Below are 12,763 nucleotides of genomic sequence, written 5' to 3'. Positions count from 1 at the left end.
TGGGTGGGAAGGGGTGAAGGTATCAGAAGATGTTACTGCTTATTTTCCTCTACCAAAGTGAGGCATTTACAACATCTAGCTCTGTGTTTTCTAAATTGATATTGCATTCTACTAGCCATTTTCATCCTTGTGACTTCTCTCTGTCTCTATTTCCATCACTGCTTCGTTTGTATTTTACTAGACTTCTTGTTCTTTCTCCTTTGGCAGTCTGTGCACTTACAGTCCCACTTAGGTTCTCCTGCTGATTCTAATGTTTCTAATGTAAATAAGAAAACTCTTATTTAAGTACTGTCTTTCTGAGTACACGAAGAGTTGTCCTCAAAATGATTAGTCATGAAGAGGAGGGTAGTTGTAAAACTCATGTCAGGCTACAGAAATGAATACTTACTAAGAAAGTATAGGAAGGCAGTTTAGCTTTAGCAAGGGAGTCGTTGGTCCTAAGCCTGGTTAATCATCAGAGTCAGCTAAGGGATTGTTTAAAAATGCAGGTCCCAGGGCTGGAGAGATGGCTTAGTGGTTAAGGCGTTTGCCTACAAAGCCCAAGGACCTCAGTTCGATTCCCCAAGACCCACGTAAGGCAGATGCACAAAGTGGCGCATGCATCTGGAGTTCGTTTTCAGTGGCTAGAGGCCCTGGTGCATCCATTCTCTCTCTCTCTTCCACTGTCTTTGTCTGCCTCTTTCCCTCTATCAAATTAATTAATTAATTAAAATTTTTTTAAATGCAGGTCCTAGTTGTCAATAAACTATTTAAAAAATCAATAAAATGTTTAAAAATATAGATCCTAGGTTCCTATTCCAGGTTCACTAAATCACAGTGTAAGGAGTAGGGGCTAGGGCACACCCTCTGGAGTCAGTGGTTCTCAGGTTTGGTTTCTTGTTGAAATTGCCTGTGAAGCTATAAAAATTACTGATACCTAAAATCTCCTCCTTCTTTTTCTTATTTTGTTTTGGAGAAGACGAAGCTAATTTTATTGTCCATCATTATGTTATATAAAAATCTAGAAATAATAAATATGTACAGGAAAAAAATTCTAAATGAAAATTTCCTTCTTTACTGATACCTTACTGGATTGGTTTGGAATGTGATTGAGCTTTTTTCTTTTTTTGTACTGAGGATTAAACCAAGGTTCTGATGAATGTTTGTGTAGTGCTTAGCCACTGAACCACATGCCCTACCACCTTTGTTTTGTTTGTTTATTTTTTAAATTTTATTTATTTATTTATTTTTTGAGGTAGAATCTTACTCTAGCCCAGGCTGACCTGGAATTCACTATGTAGTCTCATCAGGGTGGCCTCAAACTCACAGTAATCACCTACTTCTGCCTCCCAGGTGCTAGGATTAAAGGCATCCACGCCTTGCTTTAGTTTCTGTTGTTTTAAGTCATCTCTTGTATTTTCTTGTGAGTCTAAATAGAAGGACACCAAGCCAAGTCTTTCATCTCAATATCAGTTGGCTCTTCTTTGATATGTTTGTTCTCTTCCCACCTACTTTCCACATTCCATCTTGCTCCTTTTTCTTCCTGAGGCATGTGCCCATCCCATTACTGTTCACAAGAAATTCCTATGCTCATTCTGAGCAGATAGATAGGCAAGAGACCTCTTTAAATGATTGCATTCTTTAAAAAAAAGTTCCATTAGCTTCCTGCCCTTCTTAATATGTGAAAACTGTTGCTTTGCCCAGCAAAGAGATGCTTTTGTGTATGTTGTGAGGTAATGATGAAGAACATGCCTCTCATCGCTGGTTTCATTTGATTTTCTTAGTAGCTTGGTGACAGGGAGCTCAGATAAATTTATTCCTTTATTTATAAGAGGAAACCAAGGCTAAGAAAAGCAAATAACTTTCCAGATTGAGAGAATGAGCCTGCTATAATGGCAGGATTTCTCAGTCTTGGCACTGTGGATGTTTTAGGTTAGGTCAGGTTTGAGACACTGTTCTGTTGTTGTAGGATGTTTAACAGCATCTCTGACTTGTATTGAGAAGCACTTCCTTAGTAGTGAAAACCAAGAATATTTTCATATATTGCTAAATGTCTTCTGGAGAAAAGCTACCCTGGTTGAGAACTACTGGTGTAAGAGAAAAGCCTCCAGATTTGAATGAGTAGTTGTCTTAAGAAGTTGACATTGCTTTGGCCTTCCATCTCTCCCTTCCTTACTTTTGTCCTCAGTTTTGGTGGCTTTAAAAAATAAAATATTGCTTGTTTGTTTTGCCCATATTGCTATTACTTATTTAATTAGCATCTTAAAATTTGTTTATTTATTTATTTACAAGAGAGGGAGAGAGAAGAATAGGCATGCTGGGGCCTCCAGCCACTGCAAATGAAGTGGAGACACATGTGCCACTTGTGCATCTAACTTAACATGGATACTGGGGAATTGAACCTGGGCCCTTAGGCTTTGCAGGCATGAGCCTTAACTGCTAAACCATCTCTACAGCCCCATAATTAGTATCTTTTATGCGCTAGGTGCTTTGTGTACATTTTCCCTCTTATTTTAAATTGAGATTTTTAGTATATGCACATACTGTAATTTGGTCATATTTCCCTCCTATTGCTTACCCCCCTCTCTGCCTTCTCTCTCCCGCATGGTAAGGTCTTGCTCTAACCCAGGCTGACCTGGAATTCACTCTGTAGTCCCAGGGTGCCCTGAGCTCATGACAATCCTCTTACCTCTGTCTTCCAAGTATTGGGGTTAAAGGTTTGCACCACCATACCTGGCTCCTATTATTCTTTTTTTGTCCCTTACCCCCTTATTCTACTGATTCTCTTCTCTTTCCAAGTAGTTTTTCTGTTTTGATGTCTTATTCTTTTAAAAAATTATTTATTTGTTTAATTGTACAAAGAGAGAGAATGGGCACACAGGGGTATCTAGCCACTGCAAATGAACAGATACATGCACCATTTTGTTCATCTGGCTTTATGTGGGTACTGGGGAATCAAACCCAGGTCATTAGGCTTGGCAGGTTAATGCCTTAACCTCTGGACCATCTCTCCATCCCAATTGATGTCTCATTCTTTTTGTCCTCCTCCATCCTTTATGTCAAAATGTTGATGGGCTCAATATTGTACAGGTCTTGTGGGGTAATCACATGCACTGTGAGGTCATGAATGCACCAGTCAATTCATGTCCAGAAGACAATGTCCTGTAGTACTCCTTACCCTTTGGCTCTTACAGTCTTTCTACATCCTCTTCTAGTACATTCTCTGTTAATTCCTTTTGAAGTGGATAGTCTTATTCCTCATTTAGCTGATGAAAATCTGAAAGGCCAATGTGCCCATTCAATAAGTGATAGAGCTTGGACTGAAGCCCAAGTCTTTCCCACTTGAAAAGCTGAACTCCTCCCATGATGCTGACTCTAGATGTTTTGGTGTCACCACTGTGACTTTTCTTGTCTCTTTAAAGAAGAAGCCTGGAGATATATATTATTTTACTCCATCTTTCTGTCCATTCTTTTCACAAATGTGCTTTTAGCCAGAAACATTTCCAAACCCTTTCAGAGCCCAGGGAGCTTAAGGAAATGTACATCCAATCTATTACAGAGAAATTTGTCCTCAGACCATGGAAATGAAATGGTCTCAGTATAGTTTTAAGTGAAACTTATGTTAACTTGTCTCTTGTCATTTGTTGGTAGTTTTCCCATTTTATTTTAGTATGCCTGTAATTTTGTCTGTAGTAAGAATTGTCAAGAGGTACATGATTTTGCCATACTTATTTTTACTCCAGTGAGGAATAGAAGTAATCACTAGTACTTATCTTGTTTGGGAGGTAGAATTACATAGATGTATGAATTTTTTTTTTCAAATAGTATTTTCTGGATATGGTGGGAGCAGGTCTATAGTCTCAGAGATAGGAAGATCTCAAGTTCAAAGTCAGAGATGGAAAGATGGCTCAGCAGTTAAAGGCACTTGCTTGCTTGCAAAGCCTGATGAATGGGGTTTGATTTCCCAGTACTCAGGTAAATCTAGATGCACACAGTGGTGCTTGCATCAGAAGTTCATTTGCAATGGCAAGAAGCCCTTGCATGCCCATATTTACTGTTTGTCTGCTTCTTTCCCTGTCTCTTTCCTTCTCTGTCTCACACACACATAAATAAATAAAAATATATTAAGTTCAAAGCCAGCATAGAGTTACATAGCAAGGCCCTGTTTCGGTGGGGGGAAAAAAAAATAATGGCACACATCTGAAATCCTGGCACTTGAGGCAGAAGCACGAAAATAGCTACAAGTTGAAGACCAGTCTGAGTTATATAGTGAGTTATAGGCCAGCCAAGGCTACATGATGACCCTGCTTCAAAAAAAAAAAAAATTAGCTGGGTGTGGTGGTACATGCATTTAATCCCAGCATTTAGGAAGTAGAAGGATCACTGTGAGTTCAAGGCGAACATGAGACTACATACTGAATATTAGGTCAGCCTAGGATAGAGTGAGACCTTACTGCAAAACACCACCTAAAAAATAAAAGAAAGAAAAAGGAAAAGAAAAAAATAGCCATTTTCAGTATTTTTACAAATATGTTAATGATAAAGTATGTTTTCTTATATAGTAATTATCATTAGCTCCATACAGACACAGGCTCATAGAGGTCATATAACTTCTTCAGAGTCAGTGCCTTTTAAAATTTTTTTTTTGTTCATTTTTTATTTATTTATTTGAGAGCGACAAACACAGAGAGAAAGACAGAAAGAGGGAGAGAGAGAGAATGGGTGCGCCAGGGCTTCCAGCCACTGCAAACGAACTCCAGACGCGTGCGCCCCCTTGTGCATCTAGCTAACGTGGGACCTGGGGAACCGAGCCTCGAACCGGGGTCCTTAGGCTTCACAGGCAAGCGCTTAACCGCTAAGCCATCTCTCCAGCCCCAGAGTCAGTGCCTTTTAATGTGGTAAAGCCAAGACTAGAATACTATTACTTTCTGAGTTTCACCTTGACCTGGGAGACTGGTGCTCTTCCCAGTATCTATTGCTACCTTCTTTTCCACCCAATTTTTATAAACATTTTCCATGATTATAAAAAATAACCCTTGGTAATACCCCCCCCACTTTCCCCTTTGAAATTCCATTATCCATCATATCGCCTCCCCATCTCAATCAGTCTCTCTTTTATTTTGATGTCATGATCTTTTCCTTCTCTTATGATGGTCTTGTGTAGGTAGTGTCAGGCACTGTGAGATCATGTATATCCATGCCATTTTATGTCTGGAGGGAGCATGTTGTAAGGAGTCCTACCTTTGGATACCTTCCACCACCTCTTCCGCATTAGACCCTGAGCCTTGGAAGGTGTGATCGAGATGTTACTCAGTACTCCAGTCACTTCTTTCCAGCACTATAATACCTTCTGAGTCACCCAAGATCACTGCCATCTGAAAAGAGAAGATTCTCTACCCAAAGTGACAGTAGCATTAATATAAGGGTATAAATATTAAGAAAAGTGCTTACTGGGCAGTTTGATAAGCATAGTATATATGTTTTTCCAGACATCAGCAGATGTTAACCCCCTAGGGCTCATGACTACCCCTGTTTTTAAGTTTTCAGTATCAGGGATGTGTTCCCCCCCATGGAGTGGTCCTCTAGTCCAGTTGGAGGGCAGTTGGTTTCCACCATGACAGACCTGCCACTATGGCACCTGTTGGCTTATTTGGCCTGGCTGGCCAATTATAAGGCATGCAGTGTCCACTGTTGAGTATCTTCACTGGTGGTATCTCTTTCTCCCATTGAACTACATGTAGAATGGCTTCTTCCAGCTTTCTGTCAACTGGTCTACATGTAGGAGGTTATCAGCTCAGTTCCAGCAGGATTTCTCAGTGGCCTTGCAGCCCAAATATGTGGAGTCTTCAGCAATAGGGTCTTACCATCTATTCCTGGTGGGAAGCCAAGGGCCTTGGCAATGGCCTAAAATGTTTTGGGGGCATCAGGGACCACCCTGGCCAACAACTCACTGGAGGTATCCCATCCCTGGTACTGAAAATTTTCTAACAATGATCTATGGCTCCTGAATTTTCCATTGTCCAAAACTGGAGGATTCCATATGATTTATTTGCATCCTATTAGATTTTGATTAGCCCTCCCTCCACTTTTGCTTTACTCAAATCTCTTCCCCTGACCTCACTTTGGGCCTTTTCACCCCCGTTAATCTAATCTTCTACTTACATATATATACAATACCCACCTATTAAGTACCCTCCTCCCTTCCTTTCCCTTCCCTTTATATCTCCTTTTTTTATTTTTATTTTTTTAAATTTTTAAAATTTTTATTAGCATTTTCCATGATTATTAAAAAAAAAAAAATCCCATGGTAATTCCTTCCCTCCCTAACCCCACACTTTCCCCTTTGAAATTCCATTCTCCATCATATTACCTCCCCATCACAATCATTGTACTTACATATATACAATATCAACCTATTAAGTACCCTCCTCCCTTCCTTTCTCTTCCCTTTATGTCTCCTTTTTAACTTACTGGCCTCTGCTACTAAGTATTTTCATTCTCACGCAGAAGCCCAGTCATCTGTAACTAGTATCCACATATGAGAGAGAACATGTGGCGCTTGGCTTTCTGGGCCTGGGTTACCTGACTTAGTATAATCCTTTCCAGGTCCATCCATTTTTCTGCAAATTTCATAACTTCATTTTTCTTTACTGCTGAGTAGAACTCCATTGTATAAATGTGCCACATCTTCATTATCCACTCATCAGTTGAGGGACATTTAGGCTGGTTCCATTTCCCAGCTATTATAAATTGAGCAGAAATAAACATGGTTGAGCACATATTTCTAAGGAAATGAGATGAGTCCTTTGGATATATGCCTAGGAGTGCTATAGCTGGGTCATATGGTAGATCAATTTTTAGCTGTTTTAGGAACCTCCACACTGATTTCCACAATGGCTGGATCAGATGGCATTCCCACCAGCAGTGTAGAAGCGTTCCTCTTTTTCCACATCCCCGCCAACATTTATGATCATTTGTTTTCATGATGGTGGCCAATCTGACAGGAGTGAGATGGAATCTCAATGTAGTTTTAATCTGCATTTCCCTGATGGCTAGTGTCGTGGAACATTTTTTTAGATGCTTATATGCCATTCGTATTTCTTCCTTTGAGAATGCTCTATTTAGCTCCATAGCCCATTTTTTGATTGGCTTGTTTGATTCCTTATTATTTAACTTTTTGAGTTCTTTGTATATCCTAGATATTAATCCTCTATCAGATATATAGCTGGCGAAGACTTTTTCCCATTCTGTAGGTTGCCTCTTTGCTTTTTTCACTGTGTCCTTTGCAGAGCAAAATCTTTGTAATTGCATGAGGTCCCAGTGGTTAATCTGTGGTTTTATTGCCTGAGCAATTGGGGTTGTATTCAGAAAGTCTTTGCCAAGACTAACATGTTGAAGGGTTTCCCCTACTTTTTTTCCTCTAGCAGTTTCAGAGTTTCAGGTCTGATGTTAAGGTCTTTAATCCATTTGGACTTAATTCTTGTGCATGGAGAGAGAGAAGACTCTATTTTCATCCTTCTACAGATATATATCCAGTTTTCCCAACACCATTTGCTGAAGAGGCTGTCTTTTCTCCAATGAGTATTTGGGGCATTTTTTATCGAATATCAGGTGGCTATAGCTACTTGGGCTTACATATGGGTCCTCTATTCTGTTCTACTGATCTACATGTCTGTTTTGGTGCCAGTACCACTCTGTTTTTGTTACTATGGCTCTGTAGTATAGGTTAAAATCAGGTATGGTGATACCACCAGCCTTATTTTTGTTGCTCAGTATTATTTTAGATATTCGAGTTTTTTTGTGATTCCAAATGAATTTTTGGATTGTTTTTTCTATTTCCATGAAGAATGCTTTTGGAATTTTGATAGGGATTACATTAAATGTATAGATTGCTTTTGGTAAGATTGCCATTTTCACAATATTGATTCTTCCAATCCAGGAACAGGGGATGTTTTTCCACTTTCTAGTGTCTACTGCAATTTCTTGTTTGAGTGTTTTAAAGTTCTCATTGTAGAGCTCCTTTACTTCCTTGGTTAGGTTTATTCCAAGGTACTTTATTTTTTTGATGCAATTGTGAATGGGAGTGATTCTCTGATTTCATCCTCTGTGTTAGTATATGTTTATTTTATATATTTATTGTTAGCATATATGAAGGCTACTGATTTCTGTGTATTTATTTTGTATCCTGCTACATGGCTGTAGGTTTTTATCAGCTCTAACAGTTACCTCACTTAGTATAACCTTTCCAGATCCATCCATTTTTCTGAAAATTTCATAACTTCATTTTTCTTTACTGCTAAGTAGAACTCCATTGTATAAATGTGCCACATCTTCATTATCCACTCATCAGTTGAGGGACATCTAGGCTGGTTCCATTTCCCAGCTATTGTGAATTGAGCGGCAATAAACATGGTTGAGCATGTACTTCTAAGGAAATGGGATGAGTGCTTAGGATATATGCCTAGGAGTGCTATAGCTGGGTCATATGGTAGATCAATTTTTAGCTAAGTGTCTTAGGAACCTCCACACTGACTTCCATAATGGCTGGACCAGATTACATTCCAACCAGCAGTGTAGAAGGGTTCCTCTTTTTCCACATCCCCGCCAACATAAGATCATTTGTTTTCATGATGGTAGCCAATCTGACAGGAGTGAGATGGAATCTCAATATAATTTTAATCTGCATTTCCCTGATGACTAGGGATGTAGAACATTTTTTAGATGCTTATACGCCATCCGTATTCTTTTGAGAACTCTCTATTTAGCTCCATAGCCCATTTTTTAATTGGCATGTTTGATTTCTTAATTATTTAATTCTCTATCAGATATATAGCTGGCAAAGATTTTTTTCCCATTCTGCAGCTTTGCTTTATTCACAGTGTCCTTTGTTGTACAGAAATCTTTGTAATTTCATGAGGTCCCAGTGGTTAATCCATGGCTTTATTGTCTGAGCAATTGGGGTTATATTCAGAAAGTCTTTACCGAGACCAATATGTTGAAGAGTTTCTCCTACTTTTTCCTCTAGCAATTTCAGAGTTTCAGGTCTGATGTTAAGGTCTTTAGTCTATTTGGATTTAATTCTTGTGCATTTTCCTAGCACCATTTGCTGAATAGGCTGTCTTTTCTCCAATGAGAATTTTTGGCATTTTTATCGAATATCAGGTGGCTATAGCTACCTGGACTTATATCTGGGTCCTCTATTCTGTTCCATTGATCTACATAACTGCTTTTGTGCCAGTACCATGCTGTTTTTGTTGCTATGGTTCTGTAGTATAGGTTAAAATCAGGTATGGTGATACCTCCCAACTTATTTTTGTTGCTCAGTATTATTTAGATATTCGAGGTTTTTTGTGATTCCAAATGAATTTTTGAATTGCTTTTTCTATTTCTGTGAAGAATGCCTTTGAAATTTTGATAGGGATTGCATTAAATGTGTAGATTGCTTTTGGTAAGATTGCCATTTTCACAATATGGATTCTTCCAATCCAGGAACAAGGGATGGTTTCCCATTTCCTAGTGTCTTCTGCAATTTCCCTCTTGATTGTTTTGTAGTTTTCATTGTAGAGATCCTTTACTTCCTTGGTTAGGTTTATTCCAATGTACTTTATTTTCTTGGATGCAATTGTGAATGGGAGTGATTCTTTGATTTCATCGTCTGTGTGTTTGTTGTTAGCATAAAGGAATGCTACTGATTTTTGTGTATTTATTTTGTATCCTGCTACATGGTTATAGGTGTTTATGAGCTCTAACAGTTTGCTGGTAGAGTCTTTAGGGTCCTTTATATATAGAATCATGTCATCAGCAAATAATAACTTGATTTCTTCCTTTCCAATTTGTATCCCTTTTATGTGCATCTCTTGCCTTATTGTTATGGCTAAGACTTCCAGTACTATATTAAATAAAAGTGGGGACAGTGGACACCCTTGTCTTGTTCCTGATTTTAGTGGAAAAGCTTCCAGTTTTTCCCCATTTAATAATATGTTGTCTGTAGGCTTGTCATAAATAGCCTTTATTATATTGAGATATATTCCTTCTATTCCCAGTCACTGTTGGACTTTTATCATGAAGAGATGTTGGATTTTGTCAAGCGCTGCATCTAATGAGATGATCATATGATTTTTGTCCTTCAGTCCATTTATATAATGTATTACATTTACCGATTTGCATATGTTGAACCATCCTTGCATCTCTGGGATAAAGCCTACTTGGTCAGGGTGAATGATTTTTCTGATATATTCTTGAATTCTGTTTGACAATATTTTGTTGAGAATTTTTGCATCTATGTTCATGGGGGAGATTGGTCCATAATTTTCTTTTTTTGTTCTATCTTTGCCAGGTTTTGGTATCAGGGTGATGCTGGCTTCATAGAAGGAATTTGGTAGGATTCCTTCTTTTTCTATTTTATGGAAAAGCTTAAGAAGCACTGGTGTTAGTTCTTCCCTAAAGGTCTGGTAAAATTCAGCATTCATTCCATTTGGGCCTGGGCCTTTTTTAGTTGTTTTTTTGTTTTTTTTTTTTTCAAGGTAGGGTCTCACTCTAGCCCAGGCTAACCTGGAATTCACTCTGTATTCTCAGGGTGGCCTTGAACTCACGGTGATCCTCCTACCTCTACTTCCCGAGTGCTGTGATTAAAGGTGTGCGCCACCACGCCTGTCTAGTTGGAGATTTTTGATAACTGTTCGAATCTCCATGCTTGTTATAGGTCTATTTAAGTGATTAATCTCATCTTGATTTAATTTAGATAGGTCATACAAATACAGGAAATCATCCATTTCTTTCAGATTTTCATATTTTGTGGAGTATATGCTTTTATAGTAAGTCCATATGATTTTTTGAATTTCTCTGGCATCTGTTGTGATGTTACCTTTTTCATCTCTAATTTTATTAATTTGTGTCTCTTCTCTCTTTCTTTTGGTCAGATTTGCTAAGTGTTTATCAATCTTGTTTATCCTTTCAAAGAACCAACTCTGTTTTGTTGATTCTTTGGATTTTTTGTTTGTTTGTTTGTTTCTATTTCACTAATTCCTACCCTAATCTTTATTATTTCTTCCCATCTACTGATTTTTGGTTTGCCTTGTTCTTCTTCTTCCAAGGCTTTAAGGTGAAGCATTAGGTCATTTACTTGTGACCTTTCTAATTTCTTTTTCTAATTTCTTAATATAGGCACTTAAAGCGATAAATTTACCTCTTAGGACTGCCTTCATTGTGTCCCAGAGATTTTAGTATGTTGTGTTCTCATTATTGTTTGATTCTATAAATTTTTTTATTTCCTTCTTGATTTCTTCATTGACCCATTCATCATTTAGTAGTGTGTTGTTTAGTTTCCATGCTTTTGTGTATGCTCTATGGCCTTTTTTGCTATTGATTTGTAGTTTTATTCCATTGTGATTAGATAGAATGCAACGAATTATTTCAATTTTCCTGTATTTTTAAGATTTGCTCTGTGTCCTAATATATGGTCTATTTTAGAGAATGTTCCATGTGCTGCTGAAAAGAATGTATATTCTGCAGCCTTTGGGTGAAATGTCCTGTAGATATCTGTTAGGTCCATTCCTCCTATGACCTCATTTAGTCCAGATGCCTCCCTATTTATTTTTTCCCGGGATAACCTGTCAATTGATGAGAGTGGATTGTTGAAGTCACCCACTACCACTGTGTTTGGTGTTATCTGTGACCTTAGTTCTAATAGCATATGTTTGATGAATCTGGGGGCCCCCATGTTAGGTGCATATATGTTTAGGATTGTAATGTCCTCCTGTTGGAGGGTTCCTTTAATCAATATAATGTAACCTTCCTTATGTTTCTTAACTAATGTTGGACTGAAGTCTACCTTGTCAGATATTAGGATAGCAACCCCTGCTTGTTTTCTAGGTCCATTTTCTTGGAATACTGTTTTCCAACCTCTCACCCTAAGGTAGTGTCCATCCTTTGTAGAAAGATGGATTTCTTGGAGGCAACAAATTGAAGGATCCTGCTTTTTTACCCAGTCTGTGAACCTGTGCCTTTTGGTTGGGGCATTGAGGCCGTTGATATTAAGAGATAATATTGAAAGGTGTGTATTCATTTTTGCCATTTTTTTGTAGTTCTTCCAGTTTTACCTTTGCTCTCTTATGTTAGCTAGTATTTGAGTATTGTTTGTTTTTTCCCTGGTTCCTTATAATGTGTGCTTTTCTTTTTCTTCAGCATGGAGGATTCTTTCAAGTATTTTCTGTAGAGCTGTTTTTTTTCTTCAAATACTCCTTTAGCTTGCTTTTGTCATGGAATGTCCTTATTTCTCTGTCTATTTAAATGGATAGTTTTGCAGGATAAAGTAACCTTGGTTGATAGTTGTTATCTTTCAGGACTTGGGGTACCTCACTCCACGCCCTTCTGGGTTTTAAAGTTTGTGTTGAGTAATCTGTTGTAATCCTGATAGGCTTGCCTTTGTAGGTAACTTGATTTTTCTCTCTGACTGCTTTTAATATTTTTTCTTTGGTTTGTGTGTTTGTTAGTTTGATTATAATATGGTGAGGCAAGGTTATTTCTAGGTTTTGTCTGGCTGGTGTTCTAAAGGATTCCTGTATCTGTGTTGGCACCTCTTTCCCAATTTGGGGGAAGTTTTCTTCTGTGGTTTTGTTGAAGATGCCTACTATGCCTTTGGAGTGAAATTTTTCTCCTTCTGAATTCTTATGTTTGATCTTTTCATAGTGTCCCAAATATCTTGATATTCCTACTCATACTTTTCTATAACTTTGTTGGACTGTATTAGATCTGTCGTCTGGTCTTCTAGCTTAGATATTCTGTT

General features: G+C 38.0%; 1 protein-coding gene across 2 annotated transcripts in view; it reads left to right on the top strand.

Moving 5' to 3' along the window:
* Positions 1-12,763, top strand: part of LOC101598719 (protein NDRG3) — a 117,840-nt gene that overhangs the window by 27,291 nt on the left and 77,786 nt on the right. The gene's annotated exons all lie outside the window — the stretch shown is intronic.

Source organism: Jaculus jaculus, chromosome 8, assembly GCF_020740685.1.
Source record: "Jaculus jaculus isolate mJacJac1 chromosome 8, mJacJac1.mat.Y.cur, whole genome shotgun sequence".
NCBI lineage: Eukaryota > Metazoa > Chordata > Mammalia > Rodentia > Dipodidae > Jaculus > Jaculus jaculus.
The sequence above is the reverse complement of the archived record's forward strand: the minus strand, read 5'-3'. Positions and strand labels throughout refer to the sequence as shown.